The 13,921-nt window shown below is 48.7% G+C and overlaps 1 long non-coding RNA gene across 1 annotated transcript; it reads left to right on the top strand.

Moving 5' to 3' along the window:
* Positions 1 to 514: 514 nt before the first annotated feature.
* LOC105866487 (uncharacterized) lies at positions 515 to 8,010 on the top strand. Its single transcript, XR_001151904.3, has 3 exons — positions 515 to 732; positions 3,253 to 3,307; positions 7,564 to 8,010. It is a non-coding gene; the product is annotated as an uncharacterized LOC105866487 (long non-coding RNA).
* The last annotated feature ends 5,911 nt before the right edge of the window (positions 8,011 to 13,921 follow it).

Raw genomic sequence — 13,921 nt, 5'->3', positions numbered from 1 at the left:
TATGTCACACTTGATACTTGAGGTGAAGCAGTTAATCCCCAAGTGACAAGAATCTATCTAATTTAAAGCATTTCCCAATGGATGACTCAGTTCAGTCAGTAACTGAACAAAAGTACATTCACAGACAGTCCCTTGGAAAGCTATTTATGGAGGGTTTCAACCTAATGTGTGTCATGATTTCTCTAATGATTCACTCCAGGTTTTGGCTACAAAGGTGTTTTTGAATACATGTCCCCAATTACAATTTTTGAGTCAGTTCTGCCTTTGTATGAATATTTCTCCCAGGTGTGTCCCCAGATTTACAGAATAGCAATATTTTCCCCCAGCCAATTTGCCCACATCAGAAGCCACGGTGGGCTCTCTTCAGAAGTGGAGTCCTCCCGTGGCTGCAGTTTGGAGTCCTCGCCCTACAGAGTGACCCAGGTGTGGGAAGTGCCCTACTGAAGGCGGAAGGCCCTTCTGACAAAGGAGTCTTGACCGGCCTGTTGCTTTTGCTCTACTGCTGCCTCCAGAAACTCACACGAGCTCATCAGGATCAGCCTTCCCTTTCTTAGTGGAGTTGTCAACAGGAGAAGGCAGCGTAGCATAGCTGGTCAACAGCAGATACCGGAATCCAGGAGTCATGGATTAGAATCTCGCTTTGTGACACTGACCAGCGCGTGACCCTTAGGCACGTGACTTCCCCTAGATAGGTCACTCTCCTCATCTAAATCAAGCCATTGCTCTTACACTGTAAGTTTTGAAAACCTCAATTGAATCTGTCACAATTAGAGAATATGATTTGTATTGTCTTTGATGTTAATTCGGAACTATCACCACAGTCATAAAATTAGAGCTGTTGAGTTTAAAAATGTGTTAAAACTTATGCAAGACCGGCCGGGCGCGGTGGCTCACGCCTGTAATCCTAGCTCTCCGGGAGGCCGAGGTGGGCATATTGCTGGAGGTCAGGAGTTCGAAACAGCCTGAGCAAGAGCAAGACCCCGTCTCTACTATAATTAGAAAGAAAGTAATTGCCCAACTAATATATATAGAAAAAAATTAGCCGGACATGGTGGCGCATGCCTGTAGTCCCAGCTACTTGGGAGGCTGAGGCAGGAGGATCGCTTGAGCCCAGGAGTTAGAGGTTGCTGTGAGCTAGGCTGACGCCACGGCACTCACTCTAGCCTGGGCAACAAAGTGAGACTCTGTCTCAAAAAAAAAAAAAAAAAAAAAATGAAAACTTATGCAAGAAAAACCACTTAATTATTCTGAATCTGAAACTTTAAACCCTTTTTCCTACTGAAATGATTATTTTTATAACAGAGTTTTTTTAAAAAACAGGCAGCTAATTCATTTTAGCAAAAGACTATATACATAACTCATAGAATTGTTGCAAGAATTCTGAGTTAAGACAGGTTAAGTGATGAACACGTTGTAAATTATCAGTCAAATTATCTGTATGATTGAATTGACTCTGAACGTTTGGCACTGTTCATCAAGCTCAGTTTGTTTGGACCAGTTGGGGTCTAGGTTATTCTTTCATAGGGCATCCTTTTAAAAATTCTTGCTTCTTCCTAGTTCCTTCTGAGAAAAAATATTTTCAATCTCCAGGAAATATGACTTTCCTGGAGCTTTTAAAGTATCCCTTGTTTGGATTCCACTAATGAACAATTTCCATCCCTGGGAGTATAAGTAGCCAGAAGAGGCAAGAAAGACCGTTTAAAGGAGAATAATATCATCTCCTAAAACTGGAATTTGGGTGCAGCTTTCTTCCTAAAGGTAGTTTCTGATGCCCTGGTCTTTTTGGGTGTGTCAAATAGTACAGGTCAGTAGCAATGTGTCTCATAATAGCATTAGTGACACGGGAAATGGTATATGCTACCAGCAAACCAAATGCATTTGATCTCAGTGCATTCTCTGATTTGGGGTAGAGCAAATCAACAGATAGCAGCTGCTGTCAGAGGCTCTCACTTTGCATTAAGCCCTGGTGACAGAAGAGTGCCCTGGTCCAACTCCAACACTCACACTGATGTGACAAAATGCTTCACTTTCAACCTCAGTCTCCCTATCTATAAAATAAGGTTGTTTGTGATCTTTTTAACATTTCAGGGCTTTTAAATAGAGTGTCTTTACCTCAACTGAATTAGTAACTTGAGATGTTTCTGGGGTTTTTTGTTTTGTTTTGTTTTTTCGGTTTTTTTGTGTTTTTTTTTTTGAGACAGAGTCTCCCTCTGTCCCCTGGCTGGAGTACCATGGTGTCATCATTGTTCACTGCCACCTCAAACTCCTGGGTTCAAGTGATCCTCCTGCCTCATGCTCCGGAGTACTGGGACTATAGACATGTACCATCACACCACCACACCCACACCCACACCCACCTGGCTAACTTTTTCTATTTTTAGTAGAGACGGGGTCTTGCTCTTGCTCAGGCTGGTCTCAAACTCCTCAGCTCACGCAATCCTCCTGCTTCGGCCTCACAGAGTGCTGGGATTATAGGAACAAGCCACCGTGCCCCACCACGTTTCTGTTTTAAGCAATTAAAAACCACATCTGCTATTTCAGACCTAATTTTTCATAGAAACTGGTATATTCTTGCTTATGAGTTCATATATTTATTTGATTCTTGTTTTTTGCTTTTCTTTATTCTGTTTTGTGTTTTGTTTTTTGAGGCAGAGTCTCACTCTGTTGCTTGGGCTAGAGTGCCGTGGCGTCAGCCTAGCTCACAGCAACCTCAAACTCCTGGGCTCAAGTGATCCTCCTGCCTCAGCCTCCCAAGTAGCTGGGACTACAGGCATGGGCTACCATGCCCGGCTAATTTTTTCTATATATATTAGTTGGGCAATTAATTTCTTTCTATTTATAGTAGAGATGGGGTCTTGCTCTTGCTCAGGCTCGTCTTGAACTCTTGACCTTGAGGCAGGAGCGATCTTCCTGCCTCAGAATCCCAGAGTGCTAGGATTACAGGCATGAGCCACCAAACCTGGCCAGCAGAAAGTTTTTGATAACATTTTTCATTTTTAAAATTTGAGTTTTGGAAAATATCTCAACTTTTTATGCATTTGCCTTCATATAGCTGCTCAATTCTAGATTGCCACTGTTGTAACACTCCCTGGGGTAGTGGAGGGCTAATCTATATTTGTTCATGAAGTCCACAGCCAAATAATAAAGGAAATGCTTAGATACAAGGCATCTGGGGCCAGGTTTACGGGTGTCTTATCTAGAAGTCAGTACGTTTGTGAATTCACTTTCTTATCAATTTCATCTCCTAAACAGACTTGAAATCCTGTGTGTTCCCAGAGTGTTTACCAAGACACACTAATCCCGAAAGGTACGCCTTAAAAAGGAATTCCACAGTCAAATAAGTTATGAAAATGCTACAGCAACTAGGAAGCTTTTGGTGACAACCACATAAAACTCTATTTCAAACTGATTTAACAAGAAAGATGAGTATATCCTGTAACTGGGGGGTATTGGTGAAAGATACAGTTTGATCAGAAGTCTCAATATTGTTAAAGACTCAACTTCATTCTTTTTATCATTCATATAGGAGAATACATGATGTAAAAAAAATATATAAAAATAATGCACCCATACCCCTATCCTTCTCAATGCACCCCTCTCCTTTCCCACACATGAAGCTCTCTACTTCTGAATAAACAGCTTAAACCTGTCTGGGGGTCTGACCCTCTTTCCACGGTGCAGGGTGCTCACCGGGACGCTGGCTGTCACCGTGTGCCATCGCAGAAAGGTGTGTCGGGCTCCTGGCCTCTGCCGAGCATGACCCAAGACTGTTGATAGAAATGATCTGCTTGTCCCTACCAGACAGTGTGCTTGAGGACAGGGCTTATATCTTGTTCATCTATTTTCCAAGGGCCAACCATATGACTTGGCAAGAAGTAGGTGCTAATTTGTATTTTGAATAGCAATTTAAAACTCCATTTCTTATGTAAAAATGGAGAGTGTGGGAAAAAGTGGACTCTATGCTCTGAGGTCTCTGGTAGCTCTGTCCTTTTCTTCTAGCATGTGTTTTAGCAAAATCATTTTGCCGGAGTCACGTTTATGCTTGCACTGTCAATGGAAACATTTGGCACTAGCCCAGGCGCCCCTTCAGAGACATGGTAGCCACGAGCAAACGCGCCACCAAACTCTCCACGTGGCTGGGAATTCTGAGGTTGCTGTTTCTTACAAACTGTTCTCACTGCTCACCAGCTTTTGTTCTCATTTGGGCAATTGTGAAGGCCTGGAGCATTGGTCAAACTACTGAAAGAGCACTACTCCTGAGCCTAATCCTAACAAATGAACTTGTAGGTTGGACTTCAGTCCCAGACAGGCTGGATTTGTCTAAGTGGGGTGGAGTGTCTGTGATAGTGTAGTCCCCAGAGAAGGATCAATGCCAAAACCTTTGTTCTCTTCTGGTCCGCTTTGTTCTCTGAAACAATACTGTTTTGATTTCTCCCATGGGAGCTGGTGCTCTGATTTCCTTAACTGGAGAGAAGTGGAGACTTCATTTCCTGCCTTAGCCCACTGCGGGTCGCCTGGTCTGCACGTGTCCGATCCAGAAGTCACTAACCGCAGACATGCTCCTCGCTTATCTCACCTCCTGCTGCCTCCAGCTTGGAGTGGCAGCTAAAGCAAGGGACTGAGGAGGTGGGAGAAGGGAGCACCACCATATTCCTTGGCCATGAGCAATTATGTGAGGGACAGATTCTGGGGTTGGTTTAATGGATGTTGAAGTCTTTCTTCTGCAGCCTGCAATGCTCTTACTTGTTCTAGCCGGAACTATCTGGCATTGAAACTATACACATCCTTCCTTTTCATGGTTCACAGAAATTGTAGAACTCATGTTTCTATGCTTCTGATGCTCGAAGAAGACTCAGGGACCCTTCCTTCTGGAACCTCACATTGCAAATAGCTGAACATGTTCAAAACCCTTCTTTGGGCCTGGCGTTGTGGCTCACACCTATAATCCTAGCTCTGGGAGGCTGAGGTGGGAGGATGGCTTGAGGTCAAGGAGTTCAAGACCAGCCTGAGCAAGAGCGAGACCCCATCTCTACTATAAATAGAAGGAAATTAGCCGGACAACTAAAAATATATAGAAAAAATTATCCGGTCATGGTGGCACATGCCTGTAGTCCCAGCTACTCAGGAGGCTGAGGCAGAAGGATTGCTTGAGCCCAGGAGTTTGAGGTTGCTGTGAGCTAGGCTGACGCCACAGCACTCTAGCCTGGCAACAGAGAAAGACTGTCTCAGAAAAAAAAAAAAAAAAGGAAAAGAAAACCCCTCTTCAAGGAGGCTGTCACATGAGCTGGCAGTGTGCTCCCGTGACAGCTGTGCTCTGGCCAGTGGGCCTCATTCCCTGGGGTGGGATGACAAGTGTCCTGTGGACATCTGGTGTTAGGGACCTGGGTCAGAACATGAGGAAAGGATTTGGCCTTTGGGAAGAGCTGGGTCCCTTTGTTCACGTCAAAGGAAGTCATGTGTTAGTGCCATTATTGGCAAGTCAGTAGTTTGCACGGTAGGAGCGTGCAGGGTTTAGGATCGCATCTCAATGAAGTCAGAGCTGAGGTCCGGGTTGCCGTGGCTGGGAAGGCAGCACAATCCTTGGTGGGCTTGAGCAAGGGGCCTGGGTTGATTAGGTTGGATATTGGGGTCATCAAGTTTTAAGGGCTAATGAATGACCTAGGGATTCTGACCCCATGGGATTGGAGTGAGATCAGACATTCTACATTTCTAACAAGCCTCCAGTGAGATGAGTCCACGGACTACACTTTGAGTAGCAAGGCTATAGAATGTTCCAGATGTGCCCTTGCTGGGGAACACCCACAGTTTTTCCCTGGGGCTTAAAGGCCTGATGAGGTGATTTCATCAGGTAGGGGTGTGGTATGGAGAGACGGGTGTCTCAAGTGAAGGAGAGGGAGGAGTCAGAGGCTTAGGGAGAGAGGAAAAGGTGTGAAAGTTATTTTGGAGAGTAGAGAAGTGAGCACAGCAGGTGGCAGTAAAGTCTGATGGCTCAAACTTCAAAGCACCTGAGCCTCTGGAAGAAAGGAGACATGGTAAGAAAAACTGCTAGCTGCTAGCTATCAGGGATAGCAGAGGAGACAGGGGCCACACCAAGGCCATTCGCCATGAGGGGGAGACAGCAGGGGAAGTGACAACATCAGGGGACAGCCAGGCCCCCTTTAGAGCAAGGACAGCAGGAATGTTGAGAGAAGAGACTGAGGACGTGGAGAGTTTGCTGTTGACAGACTGTGGGCCCAGAGAGTGTGGAGGAAGGTTTGGGGGGACAGCGGGTGGGGGAATTGGGACAGGTTAGCAGACGCATGGGGAAGTTTGGTGTGAGGGTGCAGGTGGATGACCGGGGCCCCTTGGGCTTCCAGTGGGCTGAAGCAGGAGTGAGGCCCTGCTGGGAAAACGGGTGACGAGTTCCAGCTGCAGAGTGGGGCTGTCAGGGAGGCCATCTCCTGCAGCTGCAGTGGTGCCCGCCTCTTTCCCTGAAGGCATGAGGTAGGGGCGTAAGGACTCCAACAGAGGCATCACCCTTGGGACAGGAGGCTGGGGTGCCCCTCTCCAGGGCCCTGGCACATGGGCACTGGGACAGGAGGCTGGGGTGCCCCTCTCCAGGGCCCTGGCGCATGGGCACTGGGGCAGGAGGCTGGGGTGCCCCTCTCCAGGGCCCTGGCGCATGGGCACTGGGACAGGAGGCTGGGGCGCCCCTCTCCAGGGCCCTGGCGCATGGGCACTGGGGCAGGAGGCTGGGGCGCCCCTCTCCAGGGCCCTGGCGCATGGGCACTGGGGCAGGAGGCTGGGGCGCCCCTCTCCAGGGCCCTGGCGCATGGGCACTGGGGCAGGAGGCTGGGGCGCCCCTCTCCAGGGCCCTGGCGCATGGGCACTGGGGCAGGAGGCTGGGGCGCCCCTCTCCAGGGCCCTGGCGCATGGGCACTGGGGCAGGAGGCTGGGGCGCCCCTCTCCAGGGCCCTGGCGCATGGGCACTGGGGCAGGAGGCTGGGGCGCCCCTCTCCAGGGCCCTGGCGCATGGGCACTGGGGCAGGAGGCTGGGGCGCCCCTCTCCAGGGCCCTGGCGCATGGGCACTGGGGCAGGAGGCTGGGGCGCCCCTCTCCAGGGCCCTGGCGCATGGGCACTGGGGCAGGAGGCCTGCGCGTGCGACCTTGCCTCTTCATGGCGCATTGGTAGGGACGTCGTCTCTCTGCAGCAGTGTGGTTAGACAATGCAGTGCCCACGTTCTGCTGGTGACTTGGTGACTTGGTAGTCACAGCTCAGCGTGTCCAAAGACAAAGCAATAGTTGTGTTTTGAGCTCCAAATACCGTATATGCCTGAGTATAAGGTGTCCTTATACAACGTGACCCCAAGCACACGGCATAGGTTCTCTCTCTGGCCAAAAATGTTCTTGTTAACTTAAATTGATAAACACCTACTTTGGGGATGTAGGTGAAGTAGTTTAATGTCTACTAACAATATTTAATTTATTAATTTAATTTAAAATCCCATGTTACATAAAACATCGAGAACTAGTGCCTTTCCCCGTTCGCACTTCATAAAATAATTTTATTCAAATTCATCGCAGAATCTTTGGCCAGCGTCTTGCTCTCAAGCCACTTTCTGAGTCATCTAACAGGGTTTTCAAGAGAAGGGCCCCGGTCCTGCCCATCATGGTGCCGAGAGCCAGGCCTTGGGAGTCGAGTCTCTGCTGCCGCTAGAAGTGCTGTCCTGAGCTGCCAGCACTCGTCTGTGTCACATCAGGACAGCTGGCTTTGCCATTCATCACAGAGGTGGGTATTTTCCATCCCCATTAATGTACTGCTTTTTTAAAGCAATCCTTAAAATGCTTGTTTATAACTTTTGCCAGCTCTTGAGATAGTACAATCATGTCCCCAGGAATAATGATTAAATCTGTGTTCAATTTCTTTGACACCAAGCCCATCGAGTGTCTCCACAAACATTGAAAACTAGTGTTGGTTGGGGTCAGGTTAATGTGTCATCCTCAAATTGTGTATCATTGTTTTAAAAAAAAAAAAAAGGTAATTGAGAGGACCTCTTGAAATTGTAAAGAAATTATTATGTTTCAATTAAAAATAATAGCCGGGTGAGGTGGCACACATCTGCAGACCCAGCTACTTGAAAGGCTGAGGCAGGAGGATTGCTTGAGCCCAGGAGTTTGAGGCTGCTGGGAGCTATAATCGTACCACTGCATGCCAGCCTGGGTGACAGAGCAAGACCCATCTCGAAAATAATAAACAAACAAACAAACCTAACAACATACATATAAGATATGTGTCCTAAAAATTACAAATTATGAGAACAACATCAGAGAAGACTTAAAGAGATAAATCATGTTTATGGATTGGAAGACAACATAGGAAAGATGATGTTTCTTTACAAAAAAAAAAAGGAAAAATAGAGCTAAAATATCAGGCCACTCCTTCATTCCCGAGAGGTAATTTGATGACAGTCTCTGTCTTTGTCATCAAATGGCATTCTCCCTGGGTGTCCATGTGTCTCTTCTCCTCTTCTTATAAGGACACCATCGTATTGGATCAGGGCTACCCTAATGACTGTCTCAACTTAATTACATCTGCAAATACCCTATTTCCAAATAAGGTCACATTCACAGTTACCTGCAGTTAGGACTTCAGCATATCTTTTGGAGAAGGTCGGGGTGGAGGGCAGTTCAGGAGGGAGTGAGGGGAAAGACAAAAATGCAGCCCATAACAGAGGGATTTGGGGGCTGATTATCCCTCACCTCACGTCCTGCAGCCCAACCCTCAGAGGCTCTGGCCCTCCGTGTGCTCATCCAGCTCTGGGCACACACTTCCAGGCACAAGGAGCTCACGGCCTCTGGGATGGGTCCTTGACTTTCTATGCTCTTTTTCTGTCCCCCTCAACATGTTCTTTGGTGCACTGGTTATGAGCACCCACTCTTGAGTTACAGAGCAGGTTGGAATCACCACCCCGTGCTGTAATAGACGTGAGACCTAGCACTTCATTTTTTTATTTATTTTTATTTATTTATTTTTTTTGAGACAGAGTCTTGCTTTGTTGCCCAGGCTAGAGTGAGTGCTGTGGCATCAGCCTAGCTCACAGCAACCTCAAACTCCTGGGCTCAAGTGATCCTCCTGCCTCAGCCTCCCGAGTAGCTGGGACTACAGACATGCGCCACCATGCCCGGCTAATTTTTTCTATATATATTAGTTGGGCAATTAATTTCTTTCTATTTATAGTAGAAACAGGGTCTCGCTCTTGCTCAGACTGGTTTCGAACTCCTGACCTCGAGCAATCTGCCCGCCTCGGCCTCCCAGAGTGCTAGGATTACAGGCGTGAGCCACCGCGCGTGGCCGAGACCTAGCACTTCAAAAAGAGCAGGCAGAAGGTGCTTATAAGCACCTGCCAAATGAATGAATGGTCTTGGGCAAAGCGTTTAACTTCTCCGAGCCTCAGTTTCCCCGTCAGTAAAATGGCGATAGTGAAGTACCTGTCTCAAGGACGTTGGGAAGATTAACAGGGGTGATTAATATGCCTAGTCCAGCCTGGCGTATATTGATACTTAATCCTCTATAAACATTATCTAGAATAATCACAATAATATGCCGCAGCACAGAACACGGTGCAGGCACCGGGTAGTCTTAATGAGGGATTAATGCCAACAAATAATAATAGTAATCCTCCAAAGACAGCCCATCCCCTCAGCATAAAAGCCAAAGTCCTTACTCGGTCTGACTAGTTCTCTGTGTCAGCCCCTCTCTGCGGGGCCACACTGGCCTCCGGACTGTCCCTCCCCAGGGCTTTGGGCTCGGCTCCCCTCTGCCTGGCGCGCTCTTCCTCCAAGCTGCACGTCCTCGGCTCGCTTCCCTTAGCTCTTCGCTGGAGGCCACTTCCTCATAGGCCGTCCCCGCACACCCTACGCCAGGTGCAGTACCATCACTCCCTGTCTCTCACTCTGGTTTTTTTTCTCTACTTACAGCATTTTCTACTACCTGACTCTGTATTTGTTGTCTCTCTGTCCTGTCACTCAGAATGTTTGCTCCAAAAGCAGACTTTGTCTCCTTGCTGTTCCATCTCTAGCACCGGCGCAGCGCCTGGCACGTGGCAGGTTGTCAACACGCATCTGTGCGACACTGGACTTGTGACAGTCCCACAGCTGTCCCGCGCTGCTTCCCAGCACCCGTGTGTCTGGCCCTCGCAGGGACGCGAGGAGGTGGGCAGACCGAGGATCAGGTAAGTCAAAGGAAGCCCAGAGGGGTGAAGAGATTGGCCTGAACTCCCAGCACTGGTAACGGGGAAGCTGGGGTTTGGGCTCTGGCCCGTGACTCTGCGCGTTCCACCGCTGACCTGGGCAGCCCTGGAGGACTCACTGCTTATCAGTCGCATCGCTGTGTCGTCCGCCGTGGGCAGGAGACCGAGCCCCGAGGGCAAGATTCCCACTCTCCCCTCTCCGTGAGCGTGACCAGGGGGTCTTGGGCTTGCCCCCCCTCAGAGTGTGCAGGACAGGAGCCTTGCACCCTGCCTGCCAGCGGTGGCCTCCTGGGGGCCCGGCAGAGGGCGCTGATGTAGCCCATCCCCCTGCACTACCTCCTGTGTCCTGCGTCTGCCGCTCCCCGCTCTGTGCTCAGGTGTCTCCTTGTCCGGAGCCCTTGCTTTCCCTTGGAGGATTCTGCTGGCAAAATTCTCTCTCAAGCTAGTGAGACAAGTGGGCACGACTTTGTAAACCTCTGTCCTCCTGGCCCCACTGGACAGCTGAGAGCCACAGCGGCCCACACTGCCCCCTCGCTCAGAGGTGTCGGATGGAATCTGTGCTGGTGCAGAGTGGTGGTGGTGGGGCTCTGCGGAGCCAGGAGGAAGGCCAAGTCGGCAGACGCAGGAAAGAAAGACTGGAAAGTCCTCCCTGGCACGTTTGCAGGGAAAACCGCCTTTCCTGCAGGGTTCAGCTTCTCTGGGATTTTCCCTGCTCTCTTTCAGTTCACATGACACCTTGTCACATCTCCGTGTGGCCCCAGCACCTTGTCCCTGTTGCCATCTGGGCCGTTCTGGTGCCTGCCTTCCCACTGAGGGAAGAGACTGAGTCTCACCGCTGTGTCCCCAGCCCCTAGCGCAGGCGGCACAGCGGAGGTGCTCACTTGTGAATGCGCACTGAACACGTTAATTCAGCGTGGGGAACTGGGTGCATTGCGATGGGACTGGAAGCTCTGGGAAATGGTAAGGCAGAGGCGGCCACAAATGAGAAGAAACATTCAAGTCATTTCAACAAGCATTCATTGATAATGACCCTGTCTTTAGTTTCTGTCTAGTGGGCTGGGGCAGGTATGTACAAAAATTATTACAACTGACTGTATCAACTATATTAACTCATTCAGAGCTACCACAAAGTCAATGAAGTTTGCTTCAAGGCCACCCTCTTACATAGGACTCTTTCTGGCCCCTGAACCTAATTGTGTGTTCCATGCAACTGTATAAAATTCAGGTTCCACAAAATCTGGATTCATTGTTGCATTCACTACCTATTTATTGATCCCTCATGGGAATAGAGCAATGACTAAGAGAGACAAGCTCTTCACTCTCCTGGAGCTCTTCTCAGGACAGTGGAAAGGCATGCAGTAAGTAAGTGCAGAGATGGGAAAGTGGATGCAAAGGGACCTCACAGTGGAAAATTATCTTCTGGGGTCTATATACCCAAATACCTTGAAAAACTCAAATTTTCTCCTACATTGTAAGCCTTGGAGGTAGTCAGGGCTTGCTTGACACAACAGGGGCCCCAAAGGCCAGATCCTGCCAAGGCAGCGAGGGGTGAATGCATGATCCAAGTTCTGTCCACTGTGGGCTTCTCCCTGGGGCTCTGAACCTGGACCTGGCATCACTGGGGATTTGTTCAGACACTGGCAGGGGATGTTCCAGGATCTGACATGCTGAGTTGGTTAGCACTGCCCTAGCCAGGGTAGCTCTGTGGCTCAGGCTGCCCAGCTTCTTAGTCCCTGTTCATTTCTAAGCCTGGTTCTCCAGGTTTCCTTCCTATAGGTCCCTTAAGAGGAGTTCCAATGTACTTCCTTTCTATCTAGTTTGTCCAAATCATGTTTCCCTTCTTTGCAACCAAGAACGCTGATTGGTACAAACTCTGAACTCAGTCTTGGCAGAGGAAGGCAAGCTTCCCAAGAGTGGGACATTTATGCTAACACCTGAAGGATTAGCAAGATGAAGGGAGATGAAGAGGTGGGAATAGCAGGACAGAAATGTTCCAGGCAGAGGAATTAGCATGTGCAAAGGCCCAGAGACAAGGAGATGAAGAGAAAGGTGAGAGGGCAAACAGACTCGGGGCCATGATTAGGAATTTGGATTTATTTATTTATTTATTTATTTATTTATTTATTTATTTATTATTTATTTATTTATTTATTGACAGAGTCTCACTCTGTTGCCTGGGCTAGAGTGCCATGGCGTCAGCCTAGCTCACAGCAACCTCAAACCCCTGGGCTCAAGCAATCCTTCTGCTTCAGCCTCCCAAGTAACTGGGACTACAGGCATGCGCCACCATGCCCAGCTAATTTTTTCTATGTATTGTTAGTTGGCCAATTAATTTCTTTCTATTTTTAGTAGAGACGGGGTCTCACTCTTGCTCAGTGCTGGTTTCAAACTCCTGACCTCCAGCGATCTGCCCGCCTCGGCCTCCTAGTGTGTTAGGATTACAGGCGTGAGCCATCGCACCAGCCGGGACTTTATTCTGAGGAAATTGAGTGCCACTGAAGGGTGGAGGAAGAAACAGACTTTTAAGAAAGATCACTTGAGGCCGGGCGCGGTGGCTCACGCCTGTAATCCTAGCACTCTGGGAGGCTGAGGCGGGCGGATTGCTCAAGGTCAGGAGTTCGAAACCAGCCTGAGTGAGACCCTGTCTCTACTATTAAAAAATAGAAAGAAATTAATTGGCCAACTAAAATATATAGAAAAAACTAGCTGGTGGCCGGGCGCGGTGGCTCACGCCTGTAATCCTAGCACTCTGAGAGGCCGAGGCGGGCGGATTGCTCAAGGTCAGGAGTTCAAAACCAGCCTGAGCAAGAGTGAGACCCCGTCTCTACTATAAATAGAAAGAAATTAATTGGCCAACTAATATATATATATAAAAATCAGCCGGGCATGGTGGCTTGTGCCTGTAGTCCCAGCTACTCGGGAGGCTGAGGCAGGAGGATCGCTTGAGCCCAGGAGTTTGAGGTTGCTGTGAGCTAGGCTGACGCCACGGCACTCACTCTAGCCTAGGCAAGAAAGCGAGACTCTGTCTCAAAAAAAAAAAAAAAAAACTAGCTGGGCATGGTGGCGCATGCCTGTAGTCCCAGCTACTCGGGAGCCTGAGGCAGTAGGATCGCTTGAGTCCAGGAGTTTGAGGTTGCTGTGAGCTAGGCTGACGCCATGGCACTCACTCTAGCCTGGGCAACAAAGCAAGACTGTCTCAAAAAAAAAGAAAGATCACTTGAACTGCCATGTGGAGAATGGACTGAAAGAAGGGCTAGGTGAGAGGAGGGGAAAACTTTGGGGGGCTATTGCAATAGTTGAAGCATGAAACAATGCTGTTTGGATGAGGTGGTGGAGGTGGAGAGATATGAAGAGAAGTAAATAGCTTCAATAGCTACAATGGGGGCAGGATGGGTAGAATGTGGGGGTTGGTTGAGAGGGAGAAGCAAGAGTCAAGGATGACTCGTATTTTGGGCTTGGATGGGGGTATCACCCAAAGGGTTAGGAAAGGAGGTTTGGGGGAAAGAGTTTAGTGACGGATGTTGTTTGAAGTGCTTGTGGCACATTCATTTAAAAGGCCCAGGGGCTAGCTGGGTGAGTTTGACATTCTAGAAAGAGGTTTGGACTCAAGATATACATGTCATTAGCACATAGCTGGTAACTGGAGCTGCAGGAATGAGTGTTTTGGGAGGAAAGTGGAACAGCAACATTCA

This window comes from Microcebus murinus, chromosome 4 (assembly GCF_040939455.1).
Source record: "Microcebus murinus isolate Inina chromosome 4, M.murinus_Inina_mat1.0, whole genome shotgun sequence".
Lineage (NCBI taxonomy): Eukaryota > Metazoa > Chordata > Mammalia > Primates > Cheirogaleidae > Microcebus > Microcebus murinus.
The sequence above is the reverse complement of the archived record's forward strand: the minus strand, read 5'-3'. Positions and strand labels throughout refer to the sequence as shown.